Source organism: Musa acuminata, chromosome BXJ1-3 (assembly GCF_036884655.1).
Source record: "Musa acuminata AAA Group cultivar baxijiao chromosome BXJ1-3, Cavendish_Baxijiao_AAA, whole genome shotgun sequence".
NCBI classification, from domain to species: domain Eukaryota; kingdom Viridiplantae; phylum Streptophyta; class Magnoliopsida; order Zingiberales; family Musaceae; genus Musa; species Musa acuminata.
In genome coordinates this window covers 15,345,494-15,357,729 of record NC_088329.1, presented here as the reverse complement: position 1 = coordinate 15,357,729, position 12,236 = coordinate 15,345,494, and the positions used below count along the sequence as shown (strand labels likewise).

General features: G+C 43.0%; 1 long non-coding RNA gene across 1 annotated transcript; it reads left to right on the top strand.

Annotated features, from left to right (window-relative positions):
- Nucleotides 1-823: 823 nt before the first annotated feature.
- On the top strand, nucleotides 824-11,059 carry LOC135623604 (uncharacterized). Its single transcript, XR_010491444.1, has 3 exons — nucleotides 824-2,549; nucleotides 4,742-8,720; nucleotides 10,759-11,059. It is a non-coding gene; the product is annotated as an uncharacterized LOC135623604 (long non-coding RNA).
- Nucleotides 11,060-12,236: the final 1,177 nt, after the last annotated feature.

Below are 12,236 nucleotides of genomic sequence, written 5' to 3'. Positions count from 1 at the left end.
ACAGGTGCTCATTGGAGAATGAGTTCACTGATTGATCCGCTTACGGAATGCTGGATGGTTGATGATGCCTTATTGTTAGACAATAATTCCATAGTCCTAGTGGTGTATCCGGTCCTTAGACTTGAGACACCAAAGATGTCCTGTATGAGTGCTCCACTCTTTGCTACCAGACTTATAGGTTTGGCTATCCAGATATAATATAGTTGATCCTTGGGAGCGGCAGTCGACCTTACGAGGGCTATTGAGTGTCGATAGAGGATCATCCACTATTGGCGTCATAAGAGAAAAATCCCATATATTCTTGCTTAGACAAATCTCTGGCCAAGGTCATTCGGGTTGAGAGAGAAAGAGTTCTCCAGGAGAATACGATTAGAGCGAGACTCAAGTAGAAACTGTATGGTTCTGACAGCACCAAGCTCGATATACGGTCTCTGGGATATTAAATGGATGAGCGACTATAGGTACACAGTAATTGAGGACAGACAGGTCCAATAGATTGGATTCCCCTGTATCGTTTGGGGACTACGACGTGGTGGCCTAATATGTCCGTAATCGATGAGTCGAGTGAATTATTATAAAGATAATAATTCACTAAGTTAGAAGGAGTTCTGACAGGTATGACTCACGGCCAGCTCGATATTGGACCTAGAGGGTCACACACATATGGTAGGCATTGCGATGAGTAATATGAGATATCTGTAATATCCCCCACTTTTAAAAATGTATTAATAAGGATTTATATGTAAATTGGGGGGCCTATATGTAAATATAGAAATTACAAGGACTAAACTGCTAAGTTGCAAAAAGAAAAAAAAATGAAAAGGAAAAACCGAAAATTCGGTATTATCCCACCGCCTCCCACGCACTCTGTTTCTTTCCAGAAACAGAGAGAGCGGTGGGGCGTGAGGAGAAGAAGGAGAGTGGTTGAAGAAAAGAAGAAGAAGAGGGAAAAGAAGAGAGGAGGAAGAAGAGAGGAAGAAGAGGGAGAAGAGAAGAAGATGAAGAAGAAGAAGAAGAGGAGGTGGCTGCAGCGAGGGCTGCAGCGAGAAGCTGTGGGGCGTGGGGAGAAGAAGAGAGGAAGAAGAGGGAGAAGAGAAGAAGAAGAAGAAGAAGCAGAAGAAGAAGAAGAAGAAGAGAGGATGATAGCTGCGGCAAGGCTGCAGCGAGGAGGTGTGTGGGGTTGGGGAGGAAAAGGGAAGAGGAGAAGAAAAGAAGGAGAAGAAGAGGGAAAAGAGAGGGAAGAGGGAGAGGAGCGAGAGGTGGCAGCAGCTAGGGCTGCAGCACCTCTGTTTCCTGCAGGTGGAAACAGAGGAGAGGTGGGGCGTTCGAAGAGGAGAAGAAGAAGAAGAAGGAAGAGAAGAGGAAGAGGAAGCAGGAGAAGAGGTTGTGATACCTCTGTTTCCTGCAGAGGAAACAGAGGAGAGGGTGTGTGTGACGTCGGGGAGAAGAAGGGGAGGAAGAAGAAGAAGAGAAGAAGAAGAAAGGAAGGAGAGGAAGAAGAGAAGGGAAAGGAGGAGCTGCGGCTGCGGCGGTGGCAGCTGCAGGTGGAAGAGAAGGAGAGGAAGAGATGGTGAGGAAGAAGAGAAGAAGTAGAAGCGGGTGAAGAGGCGGCACCTCTGTTTCCTGCAGGAGGAAACAGAGGAAAGGAGGTGCTGTTCGTCGGGGAGAAGAAGGGGGCTGCAGCTGCAGCGATGGCAGCTGCAGCTGGAAGAGAAGAAGAAGAGGAAGATGAGCAGGGGAGGAGGGAGAGGTTGCGGCCGTGGCTGCGGCCGCGACTGCAGCAGTTGCAGCGGGGAGAGAAGAAGAAGAAAGGAAGGAGAAGGAAGAGGAGAAGGGAAAGAAGTAGCTGCGGCTGCGGTTGTGGCAGCTGCAGCTGTGGCAGGGAAAGAGGAAGAGAAAAAGGAAAGGAAGAAGAAGAGAAATGGAAGGACAGGAAGAAGAGAGGAAGAGGAGAAGGGGCTGCGGCTGCGGCGATGGCAGCTGCAGCTGTGGCTGGGAAAGAAGAGAAGGAAAGGAAGAAGAAGAGAAAGGGAAGGAGAGGAAGAAGAGAGGAAGAGGAGAAGGGGTGGCAGCTGCGGCAGTGGCAGCTGCAGCTGGAAGAGGAGGAGGAAATAGAGCAGGGGAGGAAGAAGAGGCTGCGAGTGTGGTGGCTGCGGCCGTGGCTGCGACTCCGGCTGCGGCTGCGACGTTGGCTGCGGTAGCTGCGGCAGCGGTGGTGGCTGCAGTAGCTGCTTTTGGGAAAGAGAAAGAGTAGGAACGAGAGAAGGGAAGAAGGAAATAGTGCAGTGGAAGGGGGCTGCGGTTGTCACCGCAGTTGCGATTGTGGCAGCGGCAGCGGCGGCGGCTGTGGCAGCTGCGTTTGGGAAAGAAAAAGAAGGAATGAGAGTAAGAGAGAGCAGGTGACTGTGCCTCGATGTTCGACACGTGATGTAGTTACGAAGAAAGGAAGAAAACGGGAGCACAAAACGAAACAGAGAGAGGACACGGAGGAAAAGTATAAAGATTGGACTGGCACCTTCCTTGGATATTCAGATCAAAATATTTGAAAGGCAAGTTCTCTGATCGTTTCTCCTATAATTGCTCTGATATTTCTTATTTCAAGTTCCCTGATCGTTCCTCCTATAATTGCTCTAACTTTTCTTATTGCAAGTTTCCCGATCGTTCCGCCTGTAATTGTTCTAATCTTTCCTATTGCAAGTATCCTGATCGTTCCTCACTGCAATTTTATCTCTACATTTGCTTTGAACATGAGGAACTTTGAATTGTTCTAGCCTTGCATTTGATATATCTCCTGTTTAGACGTAACGATTCGAATCTGTGCAACTTCTGATATTCTGACCTTTGATACCGAGCTGCCTATAAGTCTTTGTTGGAAACTCTGATTTGTTCAAAACTGATTTCATTGGAAAATAGACTCGTAGACCTTTCTTTGATATATGGATTGAAAGATTTGGAATCCAAACACCTGTCCAGCTATCTGTTGAATCTGACATTAGGAATTCTGCCAACAGAGATTTTGTTCTACGACACTTGCTTACCAAATTATTTGTAACTCTCTCTGTTGGACAGTTCAATTCATATGAAGCATGTCTTATCTGAAAGTATTATCCAATGATTATATCTGAGTAAATTGGAGCACGTTTGATAGTTTGAATCATTTGTTCAATGTGCCTTCTGTATTCTGCCAGAAATCGAGCTTTGGTCGATTTCTCATATTCTGGTTTCATTCCTTTGGAAATTGATATCCTTTAGCTTTCTTATTCAATTGAGCTTTATATTACTACTTTGAATTCTTGTATGTTCTTGTCCTTAAAGTTATTGCATTCTTGAAAACTGTTGTGTAACGTTTATGCTATATCGTACTGACTCATATAGGCACATGTATATCCTATTGTTCCGCATTTGCTTTCGATATGTGCCTATTCCAGTTTCATTCCTTTGGACATTGAATTCATCAAATCTTCTTATTGAATTGAGTTATATGTGATTGCTTGGATTCCATTTGTGCCCTTGCTTTCAATTCCTTTCAAATCTGAATATACTTGTGAAAGATTATTGCTTACTTCGGATTGACTCGTAAAGGCACATGTACGTTTTGTTGTTCCGCGTGTGCTTCCAATATATGCTACTTATTGTTGAAACTGCCTTTTGTACTCTGGTGTGGGGGATTGTCTGGACCATTGCCAGAAATGGTAAAGGGTATGCGCTATTTGCCCGCTATGTGGGGTCCCGCTATGAGGGATATTCTGTTTGCGCTTGTTGCCCGCTACGTGGGTATGTGATTAGAGCCTGCGATGCTCTGCCGGCCCCCTTTGACTTCACCTAGACGTGGGTGGATGGAGCTCCCAGACGTGGGAGACTTTTGTCAGGTGGTCATTCAGAAATGGATGAATCACATTCTGACTGAGATCCCACTACACCCTCTATGTGTTTGATATGACATCCAGAGTTTTGGTGAGTTTGTTTTTGTTCATACTCTGGATAAGATTGATATGATTGCAACGTCAAGGACGACGTTTGAGCTCTTGTACGATATGTGTACCGATATGCTCTGAAAGGCTTCATTCCCTGATGATTTTGTTTCGAAATGTTCCATATGCCGTTGATATGCTTCGGAACATTTTATATGCCATTGATAAGCTTGATATGTTTCCTTTGCTTCTGATATGCTCCAATTACGCTGTGCTCCATTTGCTATGAACTGATATGTTCTTATATGTCCTATCTGCCATTGATATGCTCCGATTACTCTGTGATCCATTTGCTATGAACTGATATGTTCTTATATGTCCTATCTGCCATTGATATGCTCCAATTACTTTGTGCTCCATTTGCTATGAACTGATATGTTCTGAAATGTCCTATCTACCATTGATATGCTCCAAATTACTCTGTGCTCCATTTGCTATGAACTGATATGTTCTGAAATGTCCTATCTACCATTGATATGCTCCAAATTACTCTGTGCTCCATTTGCTATGAGCTGATTTGTTCTGAAATGTCCTATCTGCCATTGATATGTTCCAATTACTCTATGCTCCATTCGTTATGGATCAAATATGTTATGAATGACATGATACGTATGATTTGGTATCTATTGAGATGGTATCCTTGAGAATTCTGGTATTCTGCCTTGCATTATGATACCTTACTCGTTTCAAACCGTTCCTTTTGTTCTGAATATGCTTTGTCACTTGCTGAGCCGTTTTTGGCTCACTCCGTTGTTATATAAACCTTTCAGGTCAGCTTGTCACTCTTCGAGATGTTTGATTTGGGCTGAGGCAGTGGATAGCTATTCAGAATTATGGGCAAGTCCTGTTGGTTGTTATGCTATTGTTGTATAAGCATATTTTGTATGTAATGAATTGTTCTGATGATCGAAATGGATATACTGTGTAAAAGTGTTAGAAGATCTCTCTTATTTGGAATTTCGGAATGTTAAGTCTAATTTATGACGATATAAACTTGTGGTGAATAGTTGGAGTTCTGATTGTATAATTTATTTAGCTTGTGGATTTATAAATGTTGTTCATGTTTGTCAAGTTGGCTTGGGTTGCCATAAATGTGAATTATCGAGTGATGTGATATATGATTATAAACTGCACAGGTTTTATGGATGTGAATATGAATAGAATGTTTTCAGTGTCCTCAAACGTTAGTTTGGATCCTGGATTGGTCTGTGACGAAAATTTTAAAAATCATGGATATTTTGAGGGGCGTGACAGAGGTGGTATCAGAGCATTGTTTGAGGATTACTGAAATATTTGATATGTTGACGTGCAAAATATATTGAGGTCTAATGAACTATAGTGATTGGTGGAAATTTTCTTTGCTGCATTTTAGGAATCTGGGATGATGAGGACATTTGGTCCTCTTATATCATTTGTTTCTGATTAATTAAGGGGAATGAAAGGATTGATTGGGGATATTGAATCAGAGTGGCGCAGCAGAAGCATGATGAACCTAATTTCATTGGTGGTAGAAAAATGGATGATGTAAATGGAGAAGATAATTGATATACAAAATTGTTCTGATACTCGAAAGATTTCTTTTGCCACGTTATATTGGAAGTAAAGACTTATTATTGACGGCAACAATGAAAAGAATTTTTGAAGATCAATGGCAAGAATGACAAGAACAAGTTTACCAATAAAAATATGATTGGAAATGAATCAGTAAGTAACAACAAGAGAGTCAAGACATTTGGATTTGAAATGGGAAGTCACCACAAAAGACTCAATCAGGTGTGAATTGCAAGTTAAATTATGAAACAAGTTTATGTTTGTGCGTGACTAGAGCCTATTTTGCTTATGGAAAGTTTGATCATAAAATAAAAGTTTGCCCTTTGAACAAGAAGAAAGAGTCACTGCCTCCTAAATCATCAGCCCATGTCAGAGTGTATGCTATCACTGAATATGATTCTAAGACTTCTGAATTAGTGGTCGAAGGTATTATGTATGTTTATGAAAGAATGCAAATATTTGTTTGAACATGGGTTCTATCTACGATTTGATTCGTAACATATTGCCTATCACTTGGGTATTCAACCTAGACCACTGTATTATGTGATATATGTAAGTACAATCATTGGAGATTCTTTGATAACGAACTTGAATCTGGTCCTCTTGTCTGATTTTTGTTGGAGAACTTGAACTTTTGCTGATTTAGTTCTCCTAGAGATTTGGAGTTATGATATTATACTTGGTATGCATTGGCTATCTTCTTATCATACCAGTATGGATTGGTATATAACAAATGATCACTTTTTGCATATTTGATCAGCCGATCTTTTATTTTGAGAGTATTGGACATTATTTATCTCCTTGCCTAATGTATCCCAGGATGACTTGCTTGGATTACCTCCAAATGTGATTTTGCTTTTGATTTGGTCCTTGGGACAATCCCTATATCTAAGCCTCTCTGCAGAATGATATCATTTGAGTAAGTGGAATTAGAAAAACAACTACAAGGATTATTAAATGAGGATTTTATTTGGCTTAATATTTTATCATGGGGTGCTCTGGTGTTAGTTAAAAAGATGGATGGAACATGGAGGCTTTGTATTGATTATGGATAGTTGAATCAGGTGATCATCAAAAACGAGTATTTTCTGAAGTAACGATTTGCTTGATTAATTACAGGTGCGCAAGTATTTTTGAAAGATTGATTGAAGGTCGGGTTTACCATCTATTGAGAATCAAGAAGGAGAATATTTCGGTCACTCTTGGAAAATTGTGTAATTGTATTGAATTGATGAAATTATTTAAGAGTAGGAGGAGGAAATAAAGAAATCATAATCCTCATCTTTTCATCGATTGAGCTATGACCAATTTAGAGGACTAAATTTTCTTTTAAGGGGGGGAGAGTGTAATATCCCCACTTTTAAAAATGTATTAATAAGGATTTATATGTAAATTGGGGGACCTATATGTAAATATAGAAATTACAAGGACTAAACTGCTAAGTTGCAAAAAGAAAAAAAAAAAGAAAAGGAAAAACCGAAAATTCGGTATTATCCCACCGCCTCCCACGCACTCTGTTTCTTTCCAGAAACAGAGAGAGCGGTGGGGCGTGAGGAGAAGAAGGAGAGTGGTTGAAGAAAAGAAGAAGAAGAGGGAAAAGAAGAGAGGAGGAAGAAGAGAGGAAGAAGAGAGGAAGAAGAAGAAGAGGAGGTGGCTGCAGCGAGGGCTGCAGCGAGAAGCTGTGGGGCGTGGGGAGAAGAAGAGAGGACGAAGAGGGAGAAGAGAAGAAGAAGAAGAAGAAGCAGAAGAAGAAGAAGAAGAAGAAGAAGAAGAGAGGATGATAGCTGCGGCAAGGCTGCAGCGAGGAGGTGTGTGGGGTTGGGGAGGAAAAGGGAAGAGGAGAAGAAAAGAAGGAGAAGAAGAGGGAAAAGAGAGGGAAGAGGGAGAGGAGCGAGAGGTGGCAGCAGCTAGGGCTGCAGCACCTCTGTTTCCTGCAGGTGGAAACAGAGGAGAGGTGGGGCGTTCGAAGAGGAGAAGAAGAAGAAGAAGGAAGAGAAGAGGAAGAGGAAGCAGGAGAAGAGGTTGTGATACCTCTGTTTCCTGCAGAGGAAACAGAGGAGAGGGTGTGTGTGACGTCGGGGAGAAGAAGGGGCGGAAGAAGAAGAAGAGAAGAAGAAGAGAGGAAGGAGAGGAAGAACAGAAGGGAAAGGAGGAGCTACGGCTGCGGCGGTGGCAGCTGCAGCTGGAAGAGAAGGAGAGGAAGAGATGGTGAGGAAGAAGAGAAGAAGTAGAAGCGGGTGAAGAGGCGGCACCTCTGTTTCCTGCAGGAGGAAACAGAGGAAAGGAGGTGCTGTTCGTCGGGGAGAAGAAGGGGGCTGCAGCTGCGGCGATGGCAGCTGCAGCTGGAAGAGAAGAAGAAGAGGAAGATGAGCAGGGGAGGAGGGAGAGGTTGCGGCCGTGGCTGCGGCCGCGACTGCAGCAGTTGCAGCGGGGAGAGAAGAAGAAGAAAGGAAGGAGAAGGAAGAGGAGAAGGGAAAGAAGTAGCTGCGGCTGCGGTTGTGGCAGCTGCAGCTGTGGCAGGGAAAGAGGAAGAGAAAAAGGAAAGGAAGAAGAAGAGAAATGGAAGGAGAGGAAGAAGAGAGGAAGAGGAGAAGGGGCTGCGGCTGCGGCGATGGCAGCTGCAGCTGTGGCTGGGAAAGAAGAGAAGGAAAGGAAGAAGAAGAGAAAGGGAAGGAGAGGAAGAAGAGAGGAAGAGGAGAAGGGGTGGCAGCTGCGGTAGTGGCAGCTGCAGTTGGAAGAGGAGGAGGAAATAGAGCAGGGGAGGAAGAAGAGGCTGCGAGTGTGGTGGCTGCGGCCGTGGCTGCGACTCCGGCTGCGGCTGCGACGTTGGCTGCGGTAGCTGCGGCAGCGGTGGTGGCTGCAGTAGCTGCAGTAGCTGCTTTTGGGAAAGAGAAAGAGTAGGAACGAGAGAAGGGAAGAAGGAAATAGTGCAGTGGAAGGGGGCTGCGGTTGTGACCGCAGTTGCGATTGTGGCAGCGGCAGCGGCGGCGGCTGTGGCAGCTGCATTTGGGAAAGAAAAAGAAAGAATGAGAGTAAGAGAGAGAGCAGGTGACTGTGCCTCGATGTTCGACACGTGATGTAGTTACGAAGAAAGGAAGAAAACGGGAGCACAAAACGAAACAGAGAGAGGACACGGAGGAAAAGTAGAAAGATTGGACTAGCACCTTCCTTGGATATTCAGATCAAAATATTTGAAAGGCAAGTTCCCTGATCGTTTCTCCTATAATTGCTCTGATATTTCTTATTTCAAGTTCCCTGATCGCTCTGATATTTCTTATTGCAAGTTCCCTGATCGTTCCTCCTATAATTGCTCTAATATTTCCTATTGTAAGTATCTTGATCGTTCCTCACTGCCATTTTATCTCTACATTTGCTTTGAATATGAGGAACTTTGAATTGTTCTAGCCTTGCATTTGATATATCTCCTGTTTAGACGTAACGATTCGAATCTGTGCAACTTCTGATATTCTGACCTTTTGATACCGAGCTGCCTATAAGTCTTTGTTGGAAACTCTGATTTGTTCAAAACTGATTTCATTGGAAACTAGACTCGTAGACCTTTCTTTGATATATGGATTGAAAGATTTGGAATCCAAACACCTGTCCAGTTGTCTGTTGAATCTGACATTATGAATTCTGCCAATAGAGATTTTGTTCTACGACACTTGCTTACCAAATTATTTGTAACTCTCTCTGTTGGACAGTTCAATTCATATGAAGCCTGTCTTATCTGAAAGTATTATCCAATGATTATTTTTGAGTAAATTGGAGCACGATTGATAGTTTGAATCATTTGTTCAATGTGCCTTCTGTATTCTGCCAGAAATCGAGCTTTGGTCGATTTCTCATATTCTGGTTTCATTCCTTTGGAGATTGATATCATTTAGCCTTCTTATTCAATTGAGCTTTATATTACTGCTTTGAATTCTTGTATGCTCTTGTCCTTAAAATTATTTGCATTCTTGAAAACTATTGTGTAACGTTTATGCTATATCGTATTGACTCATATAGGCACATGTATATCCTATTGTTCCGCATTTGCTTTCGATATGTGCCTATTCCAGTTTCATTCCTTTGGACATTGAATTCATCAAATCTTCTTATTGAATTGAGTTATATGTGATTGCTTGGATTCCATTTGTGCCCTTGCTTTCAATTCCTTTCAAATCTGAATATACTTGTGAAAGATTATCGCTTACTTCGGATTGACTCGTAAAGGCACATGTACGTTTTGTTGTTCCGCGTGTGCTTCCAATATATGCTACTTATTGTTGAAACTGCCTTTTGTACTCTGGTGTGGGGGATTGTCTGGACCATTGCCAGAAATGGTAAAGGGTATGCGCTATTTGCCCGCTATGTGGGGTCCCGCTATGAGGGATATTCTGTTTGCGCTTGTTGCCCGCTACGTGGGTATGTGATTAGAGCCTGCGATGCTCTGCCGGCCCCCTTTGACTTCACCTAGACGTGGGTGGATGGAGCTCCCAGACGTGGGAGACTTTTGTCAGGTGGTCATTCAGAAATGGATGAATCACATTCTGACTGAGATCCCACTACACCCTCTATGTGTTTGATATGACATCCAGAGTTTTGGTGAGTTTGTTTCTGTTCATACTCTGGATAAGATTGATATGATTGCAACGTCAAGGACGACGTTTGAGCTCTTGTACGATATGTGTACCGATATGCTCTGAAAGGCTTCATTCCCTGATGATTTTGTTTCGAAATGTTCCATATGCCGTTGATATGCTTCGGAACATTTTATATGCCATTGATAAGCTTGATATGTTTCCTTTGCTTCTGATATGCTCCAATTACGCTGTGCTCCATTTGCTATGAACTGATATGTTCTTATATGTCCTATTTGCCATTGATATGCTCCAATTACTCTGTGCTCCATTTGCTATGAACTGATATGTTCTGAAATGTCCTATCTACCATTGATATGTTCCAAATTACTCTGTGCTCCATTTGCTATGAGCTGATTTGTTCTGAAATGTCCTATCTGCCATTGATATGTTCCAATTACTCTATGCTCCATTCGTTATGGATCAAATATGTTATGAATGACATGATACGTATGTTTTGGTATCTATTGAGATGGTATCCTTGAGAATTCTGGTATTCTGCCTTGCATTATGATACCTTACTCGTTTCAAACCGTTCCTTTTGTTCTGAATATGCTTTGTCACTTGCTGAGCCGTTTTTGGCTCACTCCGTTGTTATATAAACCTTTCAGGTCAGCTTGTCACTCTTCGAGATGTTTGATTTGGGCTGAGGCAGTGGATAGCTATTCAGAATTATGGGCAAGTCCTGTTGGTTGTTATGCTATTGTTGTATAAGCATATTTTGTATGTAATGAATTATTCTGATGATCGAAATGGATATACTGTGTAAAAGTGTTAGAAGATCTCTCTTATTTGGAATTTCGGAATGTTAAGTCTAATTTATGACGATATAAACTTGTGGTGAATAGTTGGAGTTCTGATTGTATAATTTATTTAGCTTGTGGATTTATAAATGTTGTTCATGTTTGTCAAGTTGGCTTGGGTTGCCATAAATGTGAATTATCGAGTGATGTGATATATGATTATAAACTGCACAGGTTTTATGGATGTGAATATGAATAGAATGTTTTCAGTGTCCTCAAACGTTAGTTTGGATCCTGGATTGGTCTATGACGAAAATTTTAAAAATCATGGATATTTTGGGGGGCGTGACAATATCCGCCGGAGCCCTTGTCTTATTGGATATCCAATAAGCCCTTGAATTATTGGATCCCATGGACGAGATCCAATAAGAGCCCATGAGAGATTATCGGATAGAGATCCACTAATCTAAAAGGCTTGGGTAATTGGATGCAGATCCAATACCCACTAGGGGAGGATCCATTAGGTTTTGACAGTGGACCTCTATAAATAGGAGGTATTCAGAGCCTCAAAGGCTAGAGCCTTTGATTGTCTCTCCTTTTCTCCTCCCCCTCTCCACCTTAGAGCAGGCTTAGAGTTTTGAGGAGCATCATTGCAGCCCTGCTGTGTGGATCACCACTAAAGAGGAGGTCGCTTGACCTCCTTCACCCTCTCCTAAAAATCTGCAAGGAAACAGGGATATATGATCTCCCTAGGTAACACAATCTACTCTATACGCAGTTTTAAATTTCATGGATTTTGCACACCAATCTTTACAAGATGATGAACATCTCTTTAGGAATAGGGGATTTTGTTTTCCTTGTTCTTCCACTACGCATATGATGTCGTCCCAAAGATTTCCCAACAGTGGTATTAGAGCTAAATTGTTCATGCGATAGATTGGTTTTGAACGACATGTGTTATATTTTGGAGAAACTTTTGAGGTCAAAATCGTTGACGCAAAAGCGAGAAAGGGCAGCAACAATTGCTGCCCTCGATCTGCGTGCGTGCAACGCAGCCGTAGGCAGGCAACACAGGGGCTGCGTCTACCACAACCGGCCGGTGGCCCTCTTGCAGCAGGCTGGCAGCCTGCGGGTGCCCCACCCGCCGTCGGTGCCTGTAGTAGTGCCGGCAAGCAAGTCTACAGGCAAGGCGGCCACCTGCGTGCTGGCACTATGCCCGCACGCAAGGGCAACGCCTGCGGGTGCTGGACTCGCTGGCAGAGGCACCGCGGGGCGAGGCGCCTGTGGCCGCAATGCCCACGAGCTGAGGCGCAGTAGGGCAACGGCGCCTACGGCCGCTGCTCCTG